Genomic DNA, 8,268 nt, shown 5'->3' with positions numbered 1-8,268 from the left:
AGTAATTCAACTGCCAGTAGCTTCCCAGGCCTCACTTGCCAGTACTTGCCCTGCCAGTAGCTTCAACGGCTTCACTTGCCAGTACCTTCCTTGCCAGCAGTTTCAACACCTTCACATGTCAGTATTTCAACTCCCAGTAGCTTCCCCGGCCTCAATTGCCAGTACTTGCCTTGCCAGTAGCTTCAACGGCTTCACTTGCCAGTACCTTCCCTGCCAGTAGCTTCAATGGCTTTGCCGGCCAGTAATTCAACTGCCAGTAGCTTCCCTGGCCTCACTTGACAGTACTTGACCTACCAGTAGCTTCAACGGCTTCACTTGACAGTACCTTCCCTGCCTGTAGCTTCAATGGCTTCGCCGGCCAGTAATTCAACTGCCAGTAGCTTCCCAGCCATCACTTGCCAGTACTTGCCCTGCCAGTAGCTTCAACGGCTTCACTTGCCATTACCTTACCTGCCAGTAGCTTCAACGGCTTCAGTTGCCAGTACGTTCCCTGCCAGTAGCTTCGATGGCTTCGCCGGCCAGTAATACAACTGCCAGTAGCTTCCCAAGCCTCAATTGCCCGAACTTGCCTTGCCAGTAGCTTCAACGGCTTCACTTGCCAGTACCTTCCCTGCCAGTAGCTTCAACGGCTTCGCCGGCCAGTAATACAACTGCCAGTAGCTTCCCAAGCCTCAATTGCCCGAACTTGCCTTGCCAGTAGCTTCAACGGCTTCATTTGCCAGTACTTGCCTTGCCAGTAGCTTCAACGGCTTCACTTGCCAGTACTTGCCTTGCCAGTAGCTTCAACGGCTTCACTTGCCAGTACTTGCCTTGCCAGTAGCTTCAACGGCTGCACTTGCCAGTACCTTACCTGCCAGTAGCTTCAACGGCTTCACTTGCCAGTACCTTCCCTGCCAGTAGCTTCAACGGCTTCACTTGCCAGTACCTTCCTTGCCAGCAGTTTCGACACCTTCACATGTCAGTATTTCAGCTCCCAGTAGCTTCCCCGGCCTCAATTGCCAGTACTTGCATTGTCAGTAGCTTCAACGGCTTCGCCTGCCAGTATTTCAGCTGCCAGTAACTTCCCCGGCCTCAATTGCCAGTACTTGCCTTGCCAGTAGCTTCAATGGCTTCACTTGCCAGTACTTGCCTTGCCAGTAGCTTCAACGGCTTCACTTGCCAGTACTTGCCTTGCCAGTAGCTTCAACGGCTTCACTTGCCAGGACCTTCCCTACAAGTAGCTTCAATGTCTTAACTTGCCAGTACCTTCCCTACAAGTAGCTTCAATGGCTTCGCCGGCCAGTACCTTCCCTGCCAGTAGCTTCAATGGCTTCGCGGGCCAGTAACTTCCCTGCCAATAGCTTCAATGGCTTCACTTGCCAGTACCTTCCCTACCTGTAGCTTCAATGGCTTCGCCAGCCAGTAATTCAACTGCCAGTAGCTTCCCAGGCCTCACTTGCCAGTACTTCCCCTGCCAGTAGCTTCAACGGCTTCACTTGCCAGTACCTTACCTGCCAGTAGCTTCAAAGGCTTCACTTGCCAGTACCTTCCTTGCCAGCAGTTTCAACATCTTCACATGTCAGTATTTCAACTCCCAGTAGCTTCCCCGGCCTCAATTGCCAGTACTTGCATTGTCAGTAGCTTCAACGGCTTCACTTGCCTATACCTTGCCTTGCCAGTAGCTTCAACGGCTTCACTTGCCAGTACTTGCCTTGCCAGTAGCTTCAACGGCTTACTTGCCAGTACTTGCCTTGCCAGTAGCTTCAACGGCTTCACTTGCCAGTACCTTACCTGCCAGTAGCTTCAACGGCTTCACTTGCCAGTACCTTCCCTACAAGTAGCTTCAATGTCTTCACTTGCCAGTACCTTCCCTGCCAGTAGCTTCAATGGCTTCGCCGGCCAGTACCTTCCCTGCCAGTAGCTTCAATGGCTTCGCCGGCCAGTAACTTCCCTGCCAGTAGCTTCAATGGCTTTGCCGGCCAATAATTCAACTGCCAGTAGCTTCCCTGGCCTCACTTGACAGTACTTGACCTACCAGTAGCTTCAACGGCTTCACTTGCCAGTACCTTCCCTGCCTGTAGCTTCAATGGCTTCGCCGGCCAGTAATTCAACTGCCAGTAGCTTCCCAGGCCTCACTTGCCAGTACTTGCCCTGCCAGTAGCTTCAACAGCTTCACTTGCCAGTACCTTACCTGCTTGTAGCTTCAACAGATTCACTTGCCAGTACCTTCTCTACAAGTAGCTTCAATGTCTTCACTTGCCAGTACCTTCCCTGCCTGTAGCTTCAATGGCTTTGCCGGCCAGTAATTCAACTGCCAGTAGCTTCCCTGGCCTCACTTGACAGTACTTGACCTACCAGTAGTTTCAACGCCTTCACTTGCCAGTACCTAGCCTTCCAGTAGCGTCAATGGCTTCGCCGGCTAGTAATTCAACTGCCAGTAGCTCCCCAGGCCTCACTTGCCAGTACTTGCCCTGCCAGTAGCTTCAACGGCTTCACTTGCCAGTACCTTCCCTGCGAGTAGCTTCAACGGCTTCACTTGCCAGTACCTTCCCTGCCAGTAGCTTCAACGGCTTCACTTGCCAGTACCTTCCTTGCCAGCAGTTTCAACACCTTCACATATCAGTATTTCAGCTCCAAGTAGCTTCCCCGGCCTCAATTGCAAGTACTTGCATTGTCAGTAACTTCAACGGCTTCGCCTGCCAGTATTTCAGCTGCCAGTAGCTTCCCCGGCCTCAATTGCCAGTACTTGCCTTGCCAGTAGCTTCAACGGCTTCACTTCCCAGTACTTGCCTTGCCAGTAGCTTCAACGGCTTCTCTTGCCAGTACCTTACCTGCCAGTAGCTTCAACGGCTTCACTTGCCAGTACCTTCCCTGCCAGTAGCTTCAATGGCTTCGCTGGCCAGTACCTTCCCTGTCAGTAGCTTCAATGGCTTCGCCGGCCAGTACCTTCACTGCCAGTAGCTTCAATGGCTTCACTTGCCAATACCTTACCTGCCAGTAGCTTCAACGGCTTCTCTTGCCAGTACCTTACCTGCCAGTAGCTTCAACGGCTTCACTTGCCAGTACCTTCCCTGCCAGTAGCTTCAATGGCTTCCCTGGCCAGTACCTTCCCTGTCAGTAGCTTCAATGGCTTCGCCGGCCAGTACCTTCCCTGCCAGTAGCTTCAATGGCTTCGCTGGCCAGTACCTTCCCTGCCAGTAGCTTCAATGGCTTCCCCGGCCAGTACCTTCCCTGCCAGTAGCTTCAATGGCTTTGCCGGCCAGTAATTCAACTGCCAGTACCTTCCCTGGCCTCACTTGACAGTACTTGACCTACCAGTAGCTTCAACGGCTTCACTTGCCAGTACCTTCCCTGGCTGTAGCTTCAATGGCTTCGCCGGCCAGTAATTCAACGGCCAGTAGCTTCCCAGGCCTCACTTGCCAGTACTTTCCCTGCCAGAAGCTTCAACGGCTTCACTTGCCAGTACCTTACCTGCCTATAGCTTCAGCAGCTTCACTTGCCAGTACCTTCCCTACAAGTAGCTTCAATGTCTTCACTTGCCAGTACCTTCCCTGCCTGTAGCTTCAATGGCTTTGCTGGCCAGTAATTCAACTGCCAGTAGCTTCCCTCGCCTCTCTTGACAGTACTTGACCTACCAGTAGCTTCAACGGCTTCACCTGCCAGTATTTCAGCTGCGAGTAGCTTCCCCAGCCTCAATTGCAAGTACTTGCCTTGCTAGTATCTTGAATGGCTTCGCCTACCAATATTTCAACCGCCGGTAGCTCCCCAGGCCTCACTTGCCAGTACTTGCCCTGCCAGTAGCTTCAACGGCTTTACTTGCAAGTACCTTCCCTGCCAGTAGCTTCAACGGCTTCACTGGCCGATACCTTCCCTGCCAGCAGTTTCAACACCATCACATGTCAGTATTTCAGCTCCCAGTAGCTTCCCCGGCCTCAATTGCCAGTACTTGCATTGTCAGTAGCTTCAACGGCTTCGCCTGCCAGTATTTCAGCTGCGAGTAGCCTCCCCAGCCTCAATTGCGAGTACTTGCCTTGCTAGTAGCTTCAACGGCTTCGCCTGCCAATATTTCAGCTGCCAGTATCTTCCCAGGCCTCAATTGCCAGTACCTTCCCTGCCAGTAGCTTCAACGGCTTCACTTGCCTGTACTTGCCTTGCCAGTAGCTTCAACGGCTTCACTAGCAAGTACCTTACCTGCCAGTAGCTTTAACGGCTTCACGTGCCAGTACCTTCCCTGCCTGTAGTTTCAATGGCTTCGCCGGCCAGTAATTCAACTGCCAGTAGCTTCCCAGGCCTCACTTGCCAGTACTTGCCCTGCCAGTAGCTTCAACAGCTTCACTTTCCACTACCTTACCTGCCTGTAGCTTCAACAGCTTCACTTGCAAGTACCTTCCTACAAGTAGCTTCAATGTCTTCACTTGCCAATACCTTCCCTGCCTGTAGCTTCAATGGATTTGCCGGCCAGTAATTCAACTGCCAGTAGCTTCCCTCGCCTCACTTGACAGTACTTGACCTACCAGTAGCTTCAACGGCTTCACTTGCCAGTACCTTCCCTGCCTGTAGCTTCAATGGCGTCGCTGGCCAGTAATTCAACTGCCAGTAGCTTACCAGGCCTCACTTGCCAGTACTTGCCCTGCCAGTAGCTTCAACGCCTTCACTTGCCAGTACCTTACCTGCCAGTAGCTTCAACGGCTTCACTTGCCAGTACCTTCCCTGCCAGCAGTTTCAACGCCTTCACTTGCCAGTACCTAGCCTTCCAGTAGCGTCAATGGCTTCGCCGGCTTGTAATTCAACTGCCAGTAGCTCCCCAGGCCTCACTTGCCAGTACTTGCACTGCCAGTAGCTTCAACGGCTTCACTTGCCAGTACCTTCCCTGCCAGTAGCTTCAACGGCTTCACTTGCCAGTACCTTCCTTGCCAGCAGTTTCAACACCTTCACATGTCAGTATTTCAGCTCCCAGTAGCTTCCCCGGCCTCAATTGCCAGTACTTGCATTGTCAGTAACTTCAACGGCTTCGCCTGCCAGTATTTCAGCTGCCAGTAGCTTCCCCGGCCTCAATTGCCAGTACTTGCCTTGCCAGTAGCTTCAACGGCTTCACTTCCCAGTACTTGCCTTGCCAGTAGCTTCAACGGCTTCTCTTGCCAGTACCTTACCTGCCAGTAGCTTCAACGGCTTCACTTGCCAGTACCTTCCCTGCCAGTAGCTTCAATGGCTTCGCTGGCCAGTACCTTCCCTGCCAGTAGCTTCAATGGCTTCGCCGGCCAGTACCTTCCCTGCCAGTAGCTTCAATGGCTTTACCGGCCAGTAATTCAACTGCCAGTAGCTTCCCTGGCCTCACTTGACAGTACTTGACCTACCAGTAGCTTCAACGGCTTCACTTGCCAGTACCTTCCCTGGCTGTAGCTTCAATGGCTTCGCCGGCCAGTAATTCAACTGTCAGTAGCTTCCCAGGCCTCACTTGCCAGTACTTGCCCTGCCAGTAGCTTCAACGGCTTCACTTGCCAGTACCTTACCTGCCTGTAGCTTCAACAGCTTCAATTGCCAGTACCTTCCCTACAAGTAGCTTCAATGTCTTCACTTGCCAGAACCTTCCCTGCCTGTAGCTTCAATGGCTTTGCCGGCCAGTAATTCAACTGCCAGTAGCTTCCCTGGCCTCACTTGACAGTACTTGACCTACCAGTAGCTTCAACGGCTTCACTTGCCAGTACCTTCCCTGCCTGTACCTTCAATGGCTTCGCCGGCCAGTAATTCAACTGCCAGTAGCTTACCAGGCCTCACTTGCAAGTACTTGCCCTGCCAGTAGCTTCAACGGCTTCACTTTCCAGTACCTTACCTGCCAGTAGCTTCAACGGCTTCACTTGCCAGTACCTTCCCTGCCAGCAGTTTCAACGCCTTCACTTGCCAGTACCTAGCCTTCCAGTAGCATCAAAGGCTTCGCCAGCTAGTAATTCAACTGCCAGTAGCTCCCCAGGCCTCACTTGCCAGTACTTGCCCTGCCAGTAGCTTCAACGGCTTCACTTGCCGGTACCTTCCCTGCCAGCAGTTTCAACACCTTCACATGTCAGTATTTCAGCTCCCAGTAGCTTCCCCGGTCTCAAATTGCCAGTACTTGCATTGTCAGTAGCTTCAACGGCTTCGCCTGCCAGTATTTCAGCTGCGAGTAGCCTCCACAGCCTCAATTGCCAGTACTTGCCTTGCTAGTAGCTTCAACGGCTTCGCCTGCCAATATTTCAGCTGCCAGTATCTTCCCAGGCCTCAATTGCCAGTACTTGCCTTGCCAGTAGCTTCAATGGCTTCACTTGCCAGTACTTGCCTTGCCAGTAGCTTCAACGCCTTCACTTGCCAGTACCTTACCTGCCAGTAGCTTTAACGGCTTCACTTGCCAGTACCTTCCATGCCTGTATCTTCAATGGCTTCGCCGGCTAGTAATTCAACTGCCAGTAGCTTCCCAGCCCTCACTTGCCAGTACTTGCCCTGCCAGTAGCTTCAAAGGCTTCACTTGCCAGTACCTTTCCTGCCAGCAGTTTCAACGCCTTCACTTGCCAGTACCTTGGCTGCCAATAGCGTCAATGGCTTCGCCGGCCAGTAATTCAACTGCCAGTAGCTCCCCAGGCCTCACTTGCCAGTACTTGCCCTGCCAGAACCTTCAATGGCTTCACTTCCCAGTACCTTCCAATCAAGTAGCTTCAACGGCTTCACTTGCCAGTACCTTCCCTGCCAGTAGCTTCTACGGCTTCACTTGCCAGTACCTTCCTTGCCAGTAGCTTCAACAGCTTCACTTGCCAGTACCTTCCCTGACTGTAGATTCAATGGCTTTGCCATCCAGTAATTCAACTGCCAGTAGCTTCCCAGGCCTCACTTGCCAGTACTTGCCCTGCCAGTAACTTCAACGGCTTCAATTGCCAGTACCTTACTTGCCTGTAGCTTCAACAGCTTCACTTGCCAGTACCTTCCCTACAAGTAGCTTCAATGTCTTCACTTGCCAGTACCTTCCCTGCCTGTAGCTTCAATGGCTTTGCCGGCCAGTAATTCAACTGCCAGTAGCTTCCCTGGCCTCACTTGACAGTACTTGACCTACCAGTAGCTTCAACAGCTTCACTTGCCACTACCTTACCTTCCTGTAGCTTCAATGGCTTTGCCGGCCAGTAATTCAACTGCCAGTAGCTTCCCTGGCCTCACTTGCCAGTACTTGCATTGCCAGTAGCTTCAACGGCTTCACTTGCCAGTACCTTCCCTGCCAGTAGCTTCAACGGCTTCACTTGCCAGTACCTTCCCTGCCAGCAGTTTCAACACCTTCACATGTCAGTATTTCAGCTCCCAGTAGCTTCCCGGGCCTCAATTGCCAGTACTGGCATTGTCAGTAACTTCAACGGCTTCGCCTGCCAGTATTTCAGCTGCTAGTAGCTTCCCCGGCCTCAATTGCCAGTACTTGCCTTGCCAGTAGCTTCAACGGCTTCACTTCCCAGTACTTGCCTTGCCAGTAGCTTCAACGGCTTCTCTTGCCAGTACCTTCCCTGCCTGTAGCTTCAATGGCTTCACCGGCCAGTAATTCAACTGCCAGTAGCTTCCCAGCCATCACTTGCCAGTACTTGCCCTGCCAGTAGCTTCAACTGCTTCACTTGCCATTACCTTACCTGCCAGTAGCTTCAACGGCTTCAGTTGCCAGTACCTTCCCTGCCAGTAGCTTCGATGGCTTCGCCGGCCAGTAATACAACTGCCAGTAGCTTCCCAAGCCTCAATTGGCCGAACTTGCCTTGCCAGTAGCTTAAAGAACTTCACTTGCCAGTACCTTCCCTGCCAGTAGCTTCAACGGCTTCGCCGGCCAGTAATACAACTGCCAGTAGCTTCCCAAGCCTCAATTGCCCGAACTTGCCTTGCCAGTAGCTTCAACGGCTTCATTTGCCAGTACTTGCCTTGCCAATAGCTTCAACGGCTTCACTTGCCAGTACTTGCCTTGCCAGTAGCTTCAACGGCTTCACTTGACAGTACCTTACCTGCCAGTAGTTTCAACGGCTTCACTTACCAGTACCTTCCCTGCCAGTAGCTTCAACGGCTTCACTTGCCAGTACCTTCCTTGCCAGCAGTTTCAACACCTTCACATGTTAGTATTTCAACTCCCAGTAGCTTCCCCGGCCTCAATTGCCAGTACTTGCATTGTCAGTAGCTTCAACGGCTTCACTTGCCAGTACTTCCTTGCCAGTAGCTTCAACGGCTTCACTTGCCAGTACTTGCCTTGCCAGTAGCTTCAACGGCTTCACTTGCCAGTACTTGCCTTGCCAGTAGCTTCAACGG

The sequence above is a fragment of the Elgaria multicarinata genome, chromosome 6 (assembly GCF_023053635.1).
Source record: "Elgaria multicarinata webbii isolate HBS135686 ecotype San Diego chromosome 6, rElgMul1.1.pri, whole genome shotgun sequence".
Taxonomy (NCBI): domain Eukaryota; kingdom Metazoa; phylum Chordata; class Lepidosauria; order Squamata; family Anguidae; genus Elgaria; species Elgaria multicarinata.
This window is presented reverse-complemented; position numbering follows the sequence as displayed.